This window comes from Stenella coeruleoalba (genome assembly GCF_951394435.1).
Source record: "Stenella coeruleoalba genome assembly, chromosome: 6".
Classification (NCBI taxonomy): Eukaryota; Metazoa; Chordata; class Mammalia; order Artiodactyla; family Delphinidae; genus Stenella; species Stenella coeruleoalba.
Genome location: NC_137151.1, coordinates 43,861,784 through 43,882,246, shown reverse-complemented (window position 1 = coordinate 43,882,246; position 20,463 = coordinate 43,861,784). Strand labels below are relative to the sequence as shown.

Here is a 20,463-nt window from a genome sequence, read left to right as displayed (position 1 = left end):
TATTTTTCAAAATAAAGAAAATTGAGGTGGGTGACATCCTTTACATTTTGCAAATATCTTTAATATTTGACAAAAGACAGATGAATTCTCACCTCTGCTTCTGCATTCAATCTGTTAAGATGTGTTATTTCAGTTGAAGTATACGGAGAAAACTAAGACTTTCACAGATAGGTAGTTGGAAAATAGGAGTAATTTAAAAGTTTGTAAACATAATTTTTGATATATTTGGATAAACCAAAACTCAACAAATGGTGCTTTCTTAAAAATGAATTGCAATATCGAATCTAAAACAGCATCAATAAATTTATTGTACTCTCTTACTTACATTAATAACAGTTGTTCTATCATGCATTTTGAGTGAATATTTTTACCTATGATTTAGTAATATCCTACATTGGTCATTTGGAAAATATTGATTCACTGAGTCAGGTAGATCCCCTAGATGTACACTGGAAAGTTCTGCTATAATTTTGTGAGAATGAAAGTTAAAAAGTGAAGTAATATCTTAGTATTATTACAAAAAGTAGTTTTGGACTCATAGACACCCCTGAAAGGATCTCAGCGTACCCAGACACTACCCCAGACCAGGCTTTTAGAATCACTGCCATGAAGGAAAGTACAGTATGACTTAGAGACCCACCCTTAATATTGGGGATCAGATCAGTGGCAATAACAAGTACATGGATAATAACAACCACTGAAGGAAGTGAGTATGCAAAACCCCAGTGAGAAGGCAAGTAAGCCTTCTGATCCTCAGGAATGTGGATCAAATGTTGTCTGATCTGGTTTTTAAAGTTCAACGAGAAAACTGGAGTTTTATAAGAAATATCCTGATTTTTAAATGTTGTCCGCTGTGTGGGCTAACAGTCAATGAGCCAAGTAGAATCCCCCTATGGATTTGAACCGTAAGTTAGTCAGGGACACATAGTGGAGAGCACTGTCTTTGCTTGTACGTGGCTGAAGCCAGAAGTTATCTATGGGAACCATGACTGGGCAGGAGAAGACAGCTAAGACATATAAAATTCCATAAACTTGGTACCCCAAATCTGGGTTTCTTAGATGTTCTTAACTACAGGAATCATGAGGAAGTGGAATCAACCTCCCTGGGTCTGAAAAGCCATCACTACAACAATGGACAAGGGTACTACAAATTGTGTTGGCCCAGTTTTCAATAGGGATGTGTATGTGGTAGTTAACATAAGCATAGCAGAGAATTAGGCTTCATGGGCAGACAGATCAGTACAAATCCAAGACACGGACTGGTTCTAAAATCAGCATTTTCCTCTTCTAAACTTAGATGATAAGTCCTCTAGAGGAAACCCCCAACTCTATAAATTGGTGCCCAATACATTCATTGATCTTGATCTTAGCTGATCTCTCAGCAATTTCAAGACTCTTTACTTGTTCTTAGTCTTGGTCAACTTCTTCTATTTTCCTGAGCAGATATTCCAGAGCTTCCTATCTTTCCTGAGCCCTTTAGTCAACAGTCTCTCCATAGCTCTCAGAGTAATGCATTTGATAAATTTGAGGCTATCATATGTGAACTACCTGAAATTTATGCACCCCGCCACTTATAAACGTGTTTGTATTTCTGTATTGTTGGAGGTCGCTCCTGAAATTGTTCCTAATAATGCCTGCCTCATGGCATTCAAGTCCTTGCGAAACCCCCTCCTCTAGTGTGTGGGATGGACTTAATGATTTGCCTCTAAGGAAAGGAATATGGCAAAAGTGATGAAACGTCACTTCTTAGATTATAGAAAGCTGAGAATTCACTCTCTCTCTTCTCTCGCTCCCTCTCTCCCCACACCTTTCCCTCTTTATTTGGTTTGCTCACTCTGATGAAGAAAGTTGCCATGTTGTAATCTGTCATATAGAGAAACCCATGGGGCAAGGAACTAGGAACTAAGGGGAACCTCTGGCCAGCCAGCAAGATATTGAAGTCCTTAGTCCAAGAGCTCACAAGGAACTAAATCCTGACAACAGTCATGTGACTGAGCTTGAAAGCTCCCCTTCCCCCAGTGGAGCCCTGATGGCTGTAGCCCCAGCCCAAACCTTGACTGTAGTCAGGAGGAGAACCTGAAGCAGAGGACCCAGCTGAGACAACGTGGATTCTACTGTATAAAAACTGAGAAATAATCAATATTGTTATTTCAAGCCATTACGTTTGGGGACAATTTGTTATGGAGCAAGTGATTACTAATACATAAATCATTCTTTTCTCTAGGCTGAAAGGATCAAGTGCTCAAGATCAACCTCTCTACCTAATCTCTTGATTTTATGCCTTCCAGACTTTGGTCTATCAGTTTTCCTTTTTTCCTTCTTTACCCTACATTTCTCCATCCTCTCTCTTACTAAAATGAATTTTGTGTTCTCACTGACAGATGCCTCACTGTTCTACTTTTTCATCTTAGCTAAACTTTGTAAAAATTTATTCTACTTTTGCTGAATCTAATTCCTCTCTCAAGTATTCCAACAACCATTATAAACTGACTTCCACCCCCATCTGAATTTTCACTGGCAAATCCCATCACAGACATTCATATTGTCACATCTAATGAGTGATTTTCAGTATCCCAGATTATAACATTTCTGCCCTTAAAAATCTATTGAGTGAATAAATATTCTCTCTATTTTGAAAGTACTGAACCCTTCAATTTTCATGAAGCACTTAAATACTGGCTCTCTTTCTACCATGCTGAAGGTCCTTTCTTAGTTTATTTCATAGTTTCTCTTGTATTTCAGTGTTTCTAAACTGGAGGGGATTTGTCCTGCAGGAGACATCTGACAAGGTGTGGAGGCATTTTGGTCCCAACCAGAGGAGGCAGGGAGTGCTACTGGAGTCAGTGGGTAGAGGCCAGGGATGCTGACAAACATGCTGCCTTGCATAGGACAACCTCACCATAAAAACATTACTCAGCACAAGATGTCAGTCGTGCTGAGGTTGAGGAACTCGCCTCTGATATCTAAAACTGTTTTTTTGCCCAACATTTTGTCCTTCATCTACTTCTTTTACCTGGGAAATCTCATCTGCTCTTATGGTTTCAATTACTGTTTTTATTCTGAAGATTTTTAAATTTACTGTTCTGATACTGACTTCTGATATTTTGAATCAAACTGTGAACTAGATACATTTAATTGGGTGTTTCATGGCAGGGCAGGAATAAAGATGCAGATGTAGAGAACGGACTTAAGGACACAGTGGGGGAAGGGGAAGCTGGGACAAAGTGAGAGAGTGGCATGGACATATATACACTACCAAATGTAAAATAGATAGCTAGTGGGAAGCAGCCGCATAGCACAGGGAGATCAGCTCAGTGCTTTGTGTCCACCTAAAGGGGTGGGATAGGGAGGGTGGGAGGGAGGCTCAAGAGGGAGGGGATACGGGGATATATGTATACATATAGCTGATTCACTTTGTTGTACAGCAGAAACTATCACTTTGTTGTACAGCAGAAACTAACACACCATTGTAAAGCAATTATACTCCAATAAAGCAGTTTAAAAAAATAAAATAAAAATAATGGGTGTTTCATAAGCTGAACTAAATTAACATGTCCAAAACAGTGGATGGATTTATCTTCCCCATCAGAAATCTTCTCCAGTAACCCTACCTCTATCACCATCATCACCATATGACTGCCAACCCCAAGTCTGAGACTCTCTACCTCCCACATCTGATCCCCAAGTCCTGGACAGTGACCTCATATGACTTTCTATGTTCCAAATTCCTTGCTCACCTCACTAATGCCTATTTGTCCTTTAAGTCTCAGATGAGGTGTCATCTCCTCAAGGGACCCTTCCCTGGCCTGAGGCAGTGCCCCCCCCACCATGTGAGTCCTCTAAACTCCCCTAGATCCAGGATCTCCTCTAGTACAACACTGACCATACTGTGTTGAAAGGATTTATTTATGTTTTTGTGTCATCTGCTAGAATTTAAGTTCTCTAAGTAGAAGGCCATATCTTACTTTTTGGTATGTATCTCCAGATATCTAGTATAAGGCATGAGAATGAAGATAATAATATTAGCAGCCAGTATTATTTGAGAAGTTATTATATGTCAAGCACTGTACCCATTTTTTGCTTAATTCTTCTAACAAAGCTTTAAGATAGGTACTATTATTATATCCACTTTAAAATAAGTTAAACAAAGCAATGGAGAAGTTAAATAACTTGCCTAAGTCACATCGCAAGCAAATAAAAGATTGGGATTTAAAAATCATATTTCTAGCTCCAGAACTCACCTTCTTAACCACAATACTACCCTGATTCCCCTAGGATTATACCTGCTGTTCTCTTACTCTAGTCGTGATCTAAATTATTTACTATTAATAAAATTAATGAAATATTATTAGAATTAATAAAGTTATATGTGTTATTTTAATATCTCAAATAAATATATCCTTATACATTAATATATAACAATATATTGTTATTAATATAAATAAAATATATCCACTTTAATACTTTTGGAAGCACAAAAGGTACAAGACTAAAATATTTTTAGAAAGCAATGTAAAAGGTGCTCAAATCAGTGTATCAAATGTTCCCTTGGTCTAAGTTTGTGGAACTGAGATGGAAGGGTTTACGAATTCAGACAAATTAGTGATAGTTCAGTAAAAACTGCAGAAGGATTTGCAGATTCGGACTTTAGATTTTGCTAGTAGACATACAGAACGTAAGTGCTCTAAGAGCACCCTAGCTCTTGCTGAAGTCGGTGGGGGAGGGTGGGGCATGGGAGGCAGAACCAAGACCAGCAGCAGCATTCAGGGATGGGGATAAGAGGCGTACAAATGTCCTGGCTGTGTCTCAAAGGAAATGATCGAAACCACTCTGTGTTAGGTCTCAGGAAGGACTGTGTTGGATCCATTTCAACTTTTGCAATGCCACTTTTCAAGGGTGACTTTTTACCACCTTAGAACAAATAATAAATGCTGATTCTCTGATTAAGTGGCATTCAAAAAATCAGTTCCCTATTGTTTGGTGAAAAGCGTTTGGAGACAGGAGGAAGAATCGGTTCAGGTTATTTGAGCTACTGCTGCACACCTGTTTCCTTATAATCTGGAGCAGAAGTGCTGGCCCATTAAAGAAACATTTTCCATGACCTCTTTAACCTCTTTTTAAATAATTAGGACAAACTGTAAGGATTTGTTTCCTCCCTTACAATTTGCTCCTGTTTGTTTACTGGTTCTCTAGTGTGTAGGAAGTTTAATAAGTAACTGATGCTCACAGAACACACTGGCCACTAACACCTGGGGACATTCATAGCCAAAAACAGACTTGAAATAACTCAATTAATGCCTGCTTCCTACTCACGGACCGGACGGAGGACCATTAGGCTTAGAAATCTGGACAGACTGTCCGCAGAAGCTGTAGAGACCAAGCCCCTGGTTGCAAATCCGTAACGAGCAATAGTGTAGGATGGTTCATCATTTTTTCTTACTTCTCCTTGGTTATTAAGTAAAATCCCTGAATAAAGGTAATGTAAAAAGGAAAGAAATATTGGCTACAGTCCTAGACAGATTGGGTTCTTCCCTCTATGATTTTGAACATCTCAATTGCTGACTGTGTTAAATCAGGGACAATAATATCCATTTTACAAAAGATTTAATGAATATTAAATATAATGTATGCACAGTGACCATCACATGTTGTGTCCTCTTTAAATGAAAACTATTTAATTCCTTGACACAACAGTATTTTCAGATAAAGTTGAAAAATCTCAAAGTGAAAATGTGTCCTTAACTGTAGAAGAGAACTTTTATTATCAGTATGTATAGTTAAGATATTCTTACAAAGATATATTAATAGGGTGCTAGATATATCATAGATGCTTTATAATGGCTTATGACCAACAAATATATAAAAAATGAAGAAGAATCTGGACCCTGCATTTTGCCTTGGAGTCCCTTTTGCATCATTTAGGGGTCAGAAGAGAGGCTACCAGGACACAAGATGCTCTGGGCCTTCTCTGATCTGGGTTTTCTCAGGACTAAAATTTTTGTGGCATGGAAAACACATTCTTTCTGGACTCATAGTCCTTTTTTATTTTTTTTTAAAAAATTACTGTAGTCCTTTTGATGATTATAAAAATAATGCATTTGTTGCAGAAAATTTGGATATGTAGAGGGTATGATGAATAAAATAAACATCACCTTCGATACCAACCAACTGGAGAAAAATATTGTAAAATCTGCCTTTTTAAATATTTTCTTACTTCATTTGGATATGTATATATTTGTATCTATATGCTATCTACCTATTTATTGTTTATCCATCCACACATATGCGTAATTACATTACATTTACATATTATCTGCATATATGTATATATGTATACGTTTTAAAGAATTTGATAATTTTACACTTAAGAATAAGCCACGAGAATTCCCTATACATAATATTAAATACATCTTTAAGCTATCACTGAATATTTTTATAGTATTTCATAGCCTAGATTTTCTAGCTTATTCCTGACTGTTTAATTTGGAAATGTTCTACTTTTTAATGCTATAATTTATGCTGTGATTAATATCTATATGAAAACATCTCTATGCATAGCTCCAAAATAAGTATAATTACTGGGTCAGAAGATAGAATCTTTTAAGAATCACTTTGTTGATAGAGATGTGATGCTTAGCAAACATACCACAGCTTATTATTTACCCTTTATTTTAATATAAAAAAACCATTACATGTGTGTTGTCAAATATATGTTTTTTCCTTTAGAGTTCTGCTTCTGTTTTACATTTAAAATAATCCCCCCTATTCTGAGTTTATACTTATTTTATAGTTTTATAATTTGATTTACTTTATAGGATTGAATTTTCCACAAAATTTCTCAATATACCTGGCAATGACTTTGGTATCAATGGGAGACAGTAATGCAATTTTTCTTGCATCAAAGACCTAAATAATTTCCCCAACACCAATGATGGACAAGATTCTTCTTTCCTCATTAAGCATTCACCTTTATCATTTACTAACTTATTATATTAGAACCTCTTTCTTCTCATTGCATTTTTTTCTATTAATCTACTGTACTATGGAGTTATCTTTTCCATTATTAATTTTTTGTTCACTTGTACCCACCTTGCTGCACAGAGTGATCTGATGACCAGCAGCATCACCATCGTGGGAGCTTGTTAGAAATGCAGAATGAGGAGGAGCTTCAAGATGGCGGAAGAGTAAGACGCGGAGGTTACCTTCCTCCCCACAGATAACATCAGAAATACATCTACAGGTGGAACAACTCCTACAGAACACCCACTGAACGCTGGCAGAAGACCTCAGACCTCCCAAAAGGCAAGAAACCCCCCACTTACCTGGGTAGGGCAAAAGAAAAAAGGAAAAACAGAGACCAAAGAGTAGGGACGGGACCTGCACCTGTGGGAGGGAGCTGTGAAGGAGGAAAGGATTCCACACACTAGGAAGCCCCTTCGCGGGCGGAGACTGCGGGTGGCGGAGGGGGAAAGCTTCAGAGCTGCGAAGGAGAGCGCAGCCACCGGGGTGCGGAGGGCAAAGCGGAGAGATTCCCGCACAGAGAACCGGTGCCGACCAGCACTCACCAGCTCGAGAGGCTTGTCTGCTCCCCTGCAGGCGCGGGCGGGGCTGGGAGCTGAGGCTCGGGCTTCGGTCAGGACTGGGGTTGGCGGCGTGAACACAGCCTGAAGGGGTTGGTGCGCCACGGCTAGCCGGGAGGGAGTCCGGGAAAAGGTCTGGAGCTGCCAAAGAGGCAGGAGACTTTTTCTGGCCTCTTTGTTTGCTGGTGCGCGAGGAGAGGGGATTAAGATCGCTGCTTAAAGGAGCTCCAGAGACGGGCGTGAGCCGCGGCTATGAGCGCGGACCCCAGAGACGGGAATGAGACGCTAAGGCTGCTGCTGCCGCCACCAAGAAGCCTGTGTGTGAGCACAGGTCACTATCCACACCCCCCTTCCGGGAAGCCTGTGCAGCCCGCCACTGCCAGGGTCCCGGAAGCCAGGGACAACTTCCCCGGGAGAACGCACGCATGCCTCAGACTGGTGCAACGTCTCGCTGGCCTCTGCCGCCGCAGGCTCGCCCTGCATTCCATGCCCCTCCCTCCCCCCAGCCTGAGTGAGCCAGAGTCCCCAAAGCAGCTGCTCCTTTAACCCCGTCCTGTCTGAGCAAAGAACAGATGGCTTCAGGCGACCTACACGCAGAGGCGGGTCCAAATCCAAAGCTGAACCCCGGGAGCTGAGCGAACAAAGAAGAGAAAGGCAATTTCTCCCAGCAGCCTCAGGAGCATCAGATTAAATCTCCACAATCAACTTGATATACACTGCATCTGTGGAATAACTGAATAGACAATGAATCATCCCAAATTGAGGAGATGGACTTTGGGAGCAATGATATATATATTTTCCCCTTTTTCTCTTTTTGTGAGTGTGTATGTGTATGCTTCTGTGTGTGATTTTATCTGTATAGCTTTGCTTTTACCATTTGTCCTAGGGTTCTGTCTGTCCGTTTTTTTTTTAATTACTAAAAAAACTTTTTCTTAATAATTATTTTTTATTTTAATAACTTTTATTTTATTTTATTTTATCTTCTTCTTTTTCTTTCTTTTTTTTCCTCCATTTTATTCTGAGCCGTGTAGAGCACAGGCTCTTGGTGCTCTAGCCAGGCATCAGGGCTGTGCCACTGAGGTGGGAGAGCCAAGTTCAGGACACTGGTCCACAAGGGACCTCCCAGCATCACGTAATTTCGAACAGCAGAAATCTCCCAGATATCTCCATCTCAACGCCAAGACCCAGCTCCACTCAACAACCAGCAAGCTACAGTGCTGGACACCCTATGCCAAACGACTAGCAAGACAGGAACTCAACCCCACCCATTAGCACTGAGGCTGCCTAAAGTCATAATAAGGCCACAGACACCCCAAAACACACCACCAGACGAGGACCTGCCCACCAGAAAGACAAGATCCAGCCTCATCCACCAGAACACAGGCACTAGTCCCCTCCACCAGGAAGCCTACACAACCCACTGAACCAACCTTAGCCACTGGGGACAGACACCAAAAAACAACAGGAACTATGAACCTGCAGCCTGCGAAAAGGACACCCCAAACACAGTAAGTTAAACAAAGCGAGAAGACAGAGAAACACACAGCAGATGAAGGAGCAAGGTAAAAACCCACCAGACCAAACAAATAAAGAGGAAATAGGCAATCTACCTGAAAAAGATTTCAGAGTAATGAGAGTAAAGATGATCCAAAATCTTGGAAATAGAATGGAGAAAATACAAGAAACGTTTAAAAAGGACCCAGAAGAACTAAACAGCAAACAAACAGTGATGAAAAACACAATAAATGAAATTTAAAATTCTCTAGAAGGGATCAATAGCAGAATAACTGAGACAGAAGAACGGATAAGTGACCTGGAAGATAAAATACTGGAAAGAACTACTGCAGAGCAGAATAAAGAAAAAAGAATGAAAAGAATTGAGGACAGTCTCAGAGACCTCTAGGACAACATTAAACACACCAACATTCAAATAATAGGGGTCTCAGAAGAGGAAGAGAAAAAGAAAGGGACTGAGAAAATATTTGAAGAGATTATAGTGAAAACTTCCCTAATATGGGAAAGGAAGTAGTTAATCAAGTCCAGGAAGCACAGAGAGTCCCATACAGGATAAATCCAAGGAGAAACATGCCAAGACACATATTAATCAAACTAGCAAAAATTAAGTACAAAGAACAAATATTAAAAGCAGCAAGGGAAAAACAGCAAATAACACATAAGGGAATCCCCATAAAGTTAGCAGCTGATCTTTCAACATAAACTCTGCAAGCCAGAAGGGACTGGCAGGACATATTTAAAGTGATGAAGGATAAAAACCTACAACCAAAATTACCCAGCAAGGAACTCATTCAGATGTGACGGAGAAATTAAAACCTTTACAGACAAGCAAAAGCTAAGAGAGTTCAACACCACCAAACCAGCTTTACAACAAATGCTAAAGGAACTTCTCTAGGCAGGAAACACAAGAGAAGGAAAAGACCTATGATAATAAACCCAAAACAATTAAGAAAATGGTAATAGGAACATATATATCAATAATTACCTAAAATGTAAATGGACTAAATGCTCCAACCAAAAGACATAGATTGGCTGAATGGACACAAAAACAAGACCCGTATATATGTTGTCTACAAGAGACCCACTTCAGAGCTAGGGACACATACAGACTGAAAGTGAGGGGACGGAAAAAGATATTCCATGCAAATGGAAATCAAAAGAAAGCTGGAGTAGCAATTCTCGTGTCAGACAAAATAGACTTTAAAACAAAGACTATTACAAGAGACAAAGAAGGGCACTATAGAATGATCAAGGGATCAATCCACGAAGAAGATATAACAATTGTATATATTTATGTGCCCAACAGAGGAGAACCTCAATATATAAGGCAAATACTAACAGCCATAAAAGGGGAAGTCGACAGTAACACAATCATAGTAGGGGACTTTAACACCCCACTTTCACCAATGGACAGATCATCCAAAATGAAAATAAATAAGGAAACACAAGCTTTAAATGATACATTAAACAAGATGGAGTTAATTGATATTTATAGGACATTCCATCCAAAACCAACAGAATACACATTCTTCTCAAGTGCTTATGGAACATTCTCCAGGATAGATCATATCTTGGGTCACAAATCAAGCCTTGGTAAATTTAAGAAAATTGAAATCATATCATGTATCTTTTCTGACCACAATGCTATCAGACTAGATATCAATTACAGGAAAAAAATCTGTAAGAAATACAAACACATGGAAGCTAAACAACACACTACTTAATAAGCAGGAGATCACTGAAGAAATCAAAGAGGAAATCAAAGAGGAAAAATACCTAGAAACAAATGACAGTGAAAACACGACAACACAAATCCTGTGGGATGCAGCAAAAGCAGTTCTAAGAGGGAAGTTTATAGAAATACAATCCTACCTTAAGAAACAGGAAACATCTCAAATAAACAACCTAACCTTACACCTAAAGTAGTTAGAGAAAGGAGAACAAAAAACCCCAAAGATAGCAGAAGGAAAGAAATCATAAAGATCAGATCAGAAATAAATGAAAAAGAAATGAAGAAAACAATAGCAAAGATCAATAAAACTAAAAGCTGGTTCTTTGAGAAGATAAACAAAATTGATAAACCATTAGCCAGACTTATCAAGAAAAAAAGGAAGACTCAAATCAATAGAATTAGAAATGAAAAAGGAGAGGTAACAACTGACACTGCAGAAATACAAAGGATCATGAAAGATTACTACAAGCAACTATATGCCAATAAAATGGACAACCTGGAAGAAATGGACACATTCTTAGAAATACACAACCTTCCGAGACTGAACCAGGAAGAAATAGAAAATATGAACAGACCAATCACAAGTACTGAAATTGAAACTGTGATTAAAAATCCTCCAACAAACAAAAGCCCAGGACCACATGGCTTCACAGGCGAATTTTATCAAACATTTAGAGAAGAGCTAACACCTATCCTTCTCAAACTCTTCCAAAATGTAGCAGAGGGAGGAACACTCCCAAACTCCTTCTACAAGACCACCATCACTCTGATACCAAAACCAGACAAAGATGTCACAAAGAAAGAAAACTACAGGCCAATATCACTGCTGAACATAGATGCAAAAATCCTCAACAAAATACTAGCAAACAGAATCCAACAGCACATTAAAAGGATCATACACTATGATCAAGTGGGGTTTATCCCAGGAATGCAAGGCTTCTTCAATATATACAAATCGATCAACGTGATACACCATATTAACAAATTGAAGGAGAAAAACCATATGATCATCTCAATAGATGCAGAGAAAGCTTTTGACAAAATTCAACACCCATTTATGATAAAAACCCTGCAGAAAGTAGGCATAGAGGGAACTTTCCTCAACATTATAAAGGCCATATATGACAAGCCCACAGCAAACATCATCCTCAATGGTGAAAAACTGAAAGCATTTCCACTAAGATCAGGAAGAAGACAAGGTTGCCCACTCTCACCACTATTATTCAAGATAGCTTTGGAAGTTTTAGCCACAGCAATCAGAGAATAAAAAGAAGTAAAAGGAATCCGAACTGGAGAAGAAGAAGTAAAGCTGTCACTGTTTGCAGATGACATGATACTATACATAGAGAATCCAAAAGATGCTACCAGAAAATGACTAGAGCTAATCAATGAATTTGGTAAAGTAGCAGGATACAAAATTAATGCACAGAAATCTCTTGCATTCCTATACACTAATGATGAAAAATCTGAAAGAGAAATTAAGAAAACACTCTCATTTACCATTGCAACAAAATGAATAAAATATCTAGGAATAAACCTACCTAAGGAGACAAAAGACCTGTATGCAGAAAATTATAAGACACTGATGAAAGAAATTAAAGATGATACAAATAGATGGACAGATATACCATGTTCTTGGTTTGGAAGAATCAACATTGTGAAAATGACTCTACTACCCAAAGCAATCTACAGATTCAATGCAATCCCTATCAAACTACCTCTGGTATTTTTCACAGAACTAGAACAAAAAATTTCACAATTTGTATGGAAACCTAAAAGACCCCAAATAGCCAAAGAAATCTTGAGAAAGAAAAACAGAGCTGGAGGAATCAGGCTCCCTGACTTCAGACTATACTACAAAGCTACAGTAATCAAGGCAGTATGGTACTGGCACAGAAACAGAAATATAGATCAATGGAACAGGATAGAAAGCCCAGAGATAAACCCACGCACATATGGACACCTTATCTTTGAGAAAGGAGGCAAGAATATACAGTGGAGAAAAGATGGCCTCTTCAATAAGTGGTGCTCGGAAAACTGGACAGCTACATGTACAAGAATGAAATTAGAACACTCCCTAACACCATACACAAAAATAAACTCAAAATGGATTAAAGACCTAAATGTAAGGCCCGAAACAATCAAACTCTTAGAGGAAAACATAGGAAGAACACTCTATGACATAAATCAGAGCAAGATCCTTTTTGACCCACCTCCTAGAGAAATGGAAATAAAAACAAAAATAAACAAATGGGACCTAATGAAATTTAAAAGCTTTTGCACAGCAAAGGAAACCATAAACAAGACCAAGACAACCCTCAGAATGGGAGAAAATATTTGCAAATCAAGCAACTGACAAAGGATTAATCTCTAAAATTTATAAGCAGCTCATGCAGCTCAATATTAAAAAAACAAACAACCCGATCCAAAAATGGGCAGAAGACCTAAATAGACATTTCTCCAAAGAAGATATACAGATTGCCAAAAGACACATGAAAGAATGTTCAACATCATTAATAATTAGAGAAATACAAATCAAAACTACAATGAGATATCATCTCACACCAGTCAGAATGGCCATCATCAAAAAATCTAGAAACAATAAATGCTGCAGAGGGTGTGGAGAAAAGGGAACCCTCTTGCACTGTTGGTGGGAATGTAAATTGATACAGCCACTATGGAGAACAGTATGGACGTTCCTTAAAAAACTACAAGTAGAACTTACCATATGACCCAGCAATCTCACTACTGAGCATATACCCTGAGAAAACCATAATTCAAAAAGAGTCATGTACCACAATGTTCATTGCAGCTCTGTTTACAATAGCCGGGACTTGGAAGCAACCTAAGTGTCCATCAACAGAAGAATGGGTAAAGAAGATGTAGCACATATATACAATGGAATATTACTCAGCCATAAAAAGAAATGAAACTGAGTTATTTGTAGAGAGGTGGATGGACCTAGGGACTGTCATACAGAGTGAAGTAAGTCAGAAAGAGAAAAACAAATACCATATGCTAACACATATATATGGAATCTAAAAAGAAAAAAAAAAAAGGTCATTAAGAACCTAGGGGCAAGACAGGAATAAAGACGCAGACCTACTAGAGAATGGACTTGAGGACACAGGAAGGGGGAAGGGTAAGCTGGGACAAAGTGAGAGAGTGGCATGGACATATATACACTGCCAAATGTAAAACTGATAGCTAGTGGGAAGCAGCCGCATAGCACAGGGAGATAGCTCGGTGCTTTGTGACCACCTAGAGTGGTGGGATAGGGAGGGTGGGAGGAAAGGAGATGCAAGAGGGAAGAGATATAGGGACATATGTATATGTATAACTGATTCACTTTGTTATAAAGCAGAAACTAACACACCATTGTAAAGCAATTATACTCCAATAAAGATGTTAAAAAAAAAAAGGGAAATCATATCTGAGTGAAACCCTCTTAATATAAATAGTTATTTTCTTTTTCTTTCATGGTATTGAATGTACAAATTATCTTATATGTACATTATAGTTTTATATGCACAAAATATTTCATTATAAAATAATGATGCACAATTTATCCTTATTTCTTAGTGGTTAGACTTTGAGTGTATCTCCTTTACCTTTGATGTGATTATTTTCAGATGTCATAATTAAAATATTTTAGAGTAATTTTTATATTTCTATATTTTTATCAGAATAAGAGTTGAAACTTAATTAAATAATTTTTAGTAATCAATTGGAATAATTATTTTTGACCTATTACATGATTTAGATTTCAAGTTAATACATCATATTTGCAATACTTTTTGGGGTACATTAGTCTCTTGATGCACTGTTGGATTTATTTACTAGCATTTTATTTTGAATACTCACAAATCTCTTGGATTCATAGTTTCCTTTTATGTGCCATCGTTGTGATATTTTGAAATCAGTTGTATACTTGCTTCATGAAGTGAATTAAATGGCTTTACATCTTTAAAAAAAAAAAAAAAGAAATGCAGAATCACAGACCTACTTAGTCAGAATCTCTCCATTAGTCATATGCACATTTAAGTTGGAGGGGAATTGGTCCATAAGTTTCTTTTGTCCATTGAGAGAATTCTTGTTTTGCTGGCTGAATGAGAGGAGAGTATGCTGAGGTCAGGAGGATCTGCTTAGCTAAATTTCCTCGTTGGTTTACTGCATTTTGAGAAAGGCACTTAAAAAATGCCTCTGCACATCTCTGCTGTCATTCCAGAAAATCCTCTTGTACCATAAGACCACTTTTTACAATAAAACTTTGACCTCTATGAGGCTTCTCTTCTATTTCCTTCACTAAGTCAACTCAAACAAAAAAGAATAAAAGAAAACCATAATTCAAGAAATCAAAAATGTTCCAACCCAGGTACTTAATTTTATAAAATGTCAGCTACGATAAAATAAAATAATAAAATAAAAAGGAAATTTCAATCCAGTTTATGAACTCAAAGTTGCTTAGGACCCTGCAGAATTTAATAGTTTCTCAGTGAACCATTTTGTTTGTTACTATTGAAATGTAAGCATTAAAGCAATGTAAAACTAACTAAACCTTTACAAAAAAAGAAAGAAAAAAGGCTCCCTTCTTGTCTTACCAACACTGCTATTATCACATAGTGTGTTTCACATGATAAGCTATTCATTAAAGCATCACCTACTGTTTTTTTCCTCCTCAGAACCAGCTAGAACATGATCTGTCTCTGCATGAAGACATTGGACCTCTGACCTTTTCTGTAGCTATTCCAGGCAAGTATAATAAACAGAGTTCACTAGGTTTCTGTAAATCTCTGATTATGCTTACTGTGGAATCCAAGTGTTCATCTCAGGCAGAAAAATTAAGGTTGATTTTCAAATATTATGTACAAACTCTAGCTACTAAGCATTCCATAATGAGCACTTTGACAATTTAAAGCAAATTTTGGTTCCCACTAGGCAAGGATGACATGCTCTGCAGTCAAAGAAAGATGGTATGTTGTTAATGGAGAATATTCACCAAGAATTTAAGATAAATCCAGAGAGCTCTCCTCATTGTAATTTGGGGGAAAAAACCCGACTGCACTTCAGTACTGGGACTTTATGTCAGTGTTAAACTCTCCTTTTCTGGTTTTCAAATCGTACCTTATTGAAGAAGGCTAATGAATCACCATCCAGTATCAGGAGGTGGTTGTCCAGGGACATGACAATTGTGGGAAAATGGTTACCTTCCACAGGAACATAACTGACAGAACAGTTCAGCACACCCAGCTATTGCCACAGATTAATGCAAGGTTTGATAAAAATGAGGAATGAACTTTTATTTTTACCCAAGCCCAAAATCGAATCAGAATTGCACTGATCACATATGTCAAAGAAGCAAGTTGTTACCAACTCACGATAAGCAAATTATTCACTTTGTTTGTTTAATTATGAAGCAATACACCTATTCTAGAAAAGTTTAGAGATATAGAGAAGCATAAAGAAGATATAAAAATCATCATTATTCCTATCACACAGAGATAACCATGATTAATTATGGCCTGTATTATTTGAGAATATATACACACATATACACAGATAAATAAATATATATGACATGAAAATGTATGATAAATAAAAGACTATATACAGTTATAGTATGTATACATATATGCATGTATATATTAATTTATTTGTCCATGTGAGGTTTAAACATGTCTTATGTGTGGATGTATGTATGTGTGTATACAAGCACATATATGTGTATTTATGTGTATATATATATTCTCTGTATGACTGTGTGTATATATAATTTTTGTAAATTGTTTTTTAAAGTTATATACCACAAATAGACACACACACGCACGCACACACACACACACACACACTTTTCCATGTCAAAAGATCAATATCACTTCAAGTGATATTCCATTCTATGAATTTTACTATCATTGGTTTCACTATTGTTGGACATTTAGGTTGTTTCTAAGTTTTTTATTATCATAGATAACATTGTAATGAAAATCATTTGTATATCTGATTACTTCCTTAAAAATAATGGAATTATTGGGTCAAGGAATATGTTTTTTTCTGCCTTATGAAATATATTACTACATTATCCTCCTGAAAGTTTGTATTAATTTACCTTACTCCTGGCAGTGTATTAGAGTAAATGTTTTATCTTAAACCAAAATAGATGTTATCATTAAAAATTGTTAATTTGATAAACCAAAACCCAATATATTCTTAACAAAGAAATTTGAACTTTTTTTCATATGCTTTCTTCTACTCTTCTATTATTGTATTTATTTTGTCATTATTTGGTTATAAGTTTTCTTTATACATTAAAGAAATTACTCACGATACATTACACATGTAATAAACACTTCTCCACTTTGTCATTTGTCTTTCATTTTGTGGTAGGACTTCTGTGTTGTGTTTTGCAAATCTGAAAAACAAACTTTATATGGTCAAATATATCAATCTATTAATTTGTGCATCCCTTTTTTATTCCGGAACTAGTTCTTCACTATGATAACTATTGTTATCTTTTAGTATATTCCAATAGTTTGTAGTGAGATTCCTCCATTCATTTTCTTTCATTTTCAGAATTTCATAGCTTTTATTACCCGATTAGTTTTCAAATAATATTTAGAACATTTTCCCAAATGGACACAAAGTGTTTCTAATTTGAATTGAATTACATTAAATTAGGATGATTTGATAGCATGGTCTTCCTATGCAAAACCATAGACTTCTCTTCCATTTATTTAATTTTCAGTCTCTCAATAAAAGTACATAGTTATCTTCATATGGGCCTTGCACCTTTTTTTTTTTTAATTAATTTATTTTTGGCTGTGTTGGGTCTTTGTTGCTGCGTGGGCTTTCTCTAGTTGCTGTGAGTAGGGGCTACTCTTCGTTGCGGTGCATGGGCTTCTCATTGCGGTGCCTTCTCTTGTTGTGGAGCACGGGCTCTAGGCATGTGGGCTTCAGTAGTTGTGGCACATGGGCTCAGTAGTTGTGCTCCCCGACATGTGGGATCTTCCCGGACCAGGGCACGAATCTGGGCCCCCTGCACTTGCAGGCAGATTCTTAACCCCTGCGCCACCAGGGAAGTCTGGGTCATGCACACTTGATTAGTTTTTATCCCTAGGTATATTATATACTTATGTTAACTAATATTAATTGGTTTCTTTTTTTTATTTGAAATACAGTATGACTATTTTTGAAAATAAATTTTTTAATATGTCACATACAAAAGTCTCATTTTTAGGTATTATTGTTTAATGCTTGATTTACCTAGATTTTCTAGTGACACTATAAGTGTAATTTTCAAGGGATTTATAATTAGACATGCCAAAAATATAACTCTTAAGATCCCATGCAACCTAATGAAAGAGTATTTAACCTAATTAGTTTCTGATAAATTCAAACATGTCAGTGCTTTCTCTTTATCTAGGCTTAAACTCACCCAACTCATATTTTGCCCCTTCCTTCACTATACTGTTGAGAGAGTCCCATATGACATCAAGTAAAGGGGCAGCCCCTATTCTGAGACATTTGTTCTCTGCTTACACCTTTTGAAACAACCATTCCCCATTCATTGGTGTTCTGGTTATTGCTTAAATGTTCCATGTTCCCTCTGTCTTTAATCATATGGTGTATGCTGCAAATCTGTGTGTACATTCCAACATGATAAATTTGGGATGCCTTTGGTCTCTCTGTCTCTCTCTCTTGTTCTTTCCCCCCCACCCCACTTAACCTCACCCCACCCTTCCCTCAATTTCTGTACCTGCACAGGGACATGGAAAACGATGCCCTATTCTCTGTGGCTGACCGTCATCAGACACTTTTATCTCCGGTACCCCACCCAGCCATCCACACTGATACCCTGATACTTTTGTCTCATGGGGCAAATCTGTAAGGCCAGTGCCATCATGTACAATTGGACAAGTTTTATTTCATAATCAATGTCTATAAATTTGTATTTAGGGAGCATTAATTTAATTGCATGACATGATTTATGATCATGAAAATGACTATAAAATAATTTTTCAAATAAAATGTGATTTAAAAAAAGTTTCTTATTATGGAGAACTAGCTTTTAAAGACTATGTTCTGAAAGACTGGTAGTTAATTTTTGTTCAAATTCTCAAAAATGTGATTACTGATATTTTATTTAGACTCACTAACAACATATAAACATTTATTTTACTTTTGGCTGTAAAGACAAGATCTTATAGATCAGAAGGGTATTAACATCCCCCTCCCCAACTTTTTTTGTAAAAGTGAATAATCTTTTCATTTGTAAATCACCATGTTAGGTGCTAATCAATTACTATGAGTATTAATAATCATGAGAACACTTAATAAACAGTAATAGTAAAAATAGCTGACGCCCTATTCTTGAGCACTTAGATGGATATACATTGCTACATGCTTTCTATAGTTGACTTAATATTTGTTGCAAACTTATGGATTTGCTTGTATTATATGCAGTGAACAAACTCTGACACAGAAAAGTTAAGGAGTTTGCCAAAGGCACACACTTTGAGAAAGGCAGAACATGGATTTATCATCATAATAAGTCATTGCCTCTGCCCTGAGATTTTTCAACTAATCAAGCACAGCCTCTGGAATAAGACTGGTTAGGTTCAAGTCCCAACTCTGCTACTTCCTAATTGTGTGATCTCTAAGAAGTTACTTAACCTCTCTCTGCCTCAGTTTTACCTTCTTTAAAATGCAAGTAATAGTTTCAACTCCCAGGTTTGATTGAGGATTAAATTAGTTAACACATATGAAGTACTTACTGGTGCATATTTAGCATTCAGTAAATGTTAGCTATTGAAAATCCAATTATATAACTGAACATATAACTATATAATAATTACACAAATTACTATTATTAGCATATAATTACATTTATTGATATTGCTGCTAGTTCAACAATTTCATTATACTAGTTTCAGTCGTTTTCCCCATGTGATGAAATATTTACCGATACTTTCTCTTACAATTAATTTTAATTCTGTAAGATAGATGTTAATCATGGCACACATAGAAGTCACAACAGGGTCCAGCTGTATGCTAGGAGCATGAAGAATTTTTAAATAGAGCTTTACAGTTTACGATGCACTTTCACATCATTGCAGCCATTTACCTGTATATTCCCACAAGAAAATGTTGCAGTAAAATGCTTCATGAATGTGTTCATTTAAAGCGAAAATGTGCTTGAGACTTTGGGGCTTGAGAATTGCCTTTTATTTATTGGTCCAATAAAGAATATCATATTATCTACTTCATCTACTTTTTCTGCAAGGTACAATATTGTTATGAATATATTCTGCATACATTTATGGATTTTATCTTTATCAAATTCAATTTAAATAGCAATTTAATCCAAGAAATCTGGTTCAAATGGGAAAAAATAATGTGATCTTTTTATATTTCTAAAAATATGCTTTGTTTTATTTAGAAATGGTATTGTGGCAATTTTTAAATCTATGCTATTTCTTTGAGACAATTCTGTCTAGGTTTTGGTACAGGTACTTTAAAGAATTTATTTTACTAAGATGTTTTCTTTGTTTACATCTCACTATTTCTAATAGCTTCTTATTTCTTATGTCTAAATGATCCATTTTTCTTACTGTCAAGTGCTGGTCCAGTTTCAACTTT

The 20,463-nt window shown here is 36.8% G+C and overlaps 1 long non-coding RNA gene across 1 annotated transcript in view; it reads left to right on the top strand.

Annotated features, from left to right (window-relative positions):
* Positions 1–7,166: 7,166 nt before the first annotated feature.
* LOC307187907 overlaps positions 7,167–20,463 on the top strand; it is a 66,249-nt gene continuing 52,952 nt past the window's right edge. The window contains exons 1-2 of the long non-coding RNA XR_013828717.1: positions 7,167–7,302; positions 15,510–15,583. This is a non-coding gene — a long non-coding RNA (uncharacterized lncRNA). The remainder of the gene's footprint in view (positions 7,303–15,509; positions 15,584–20,463) is intronic.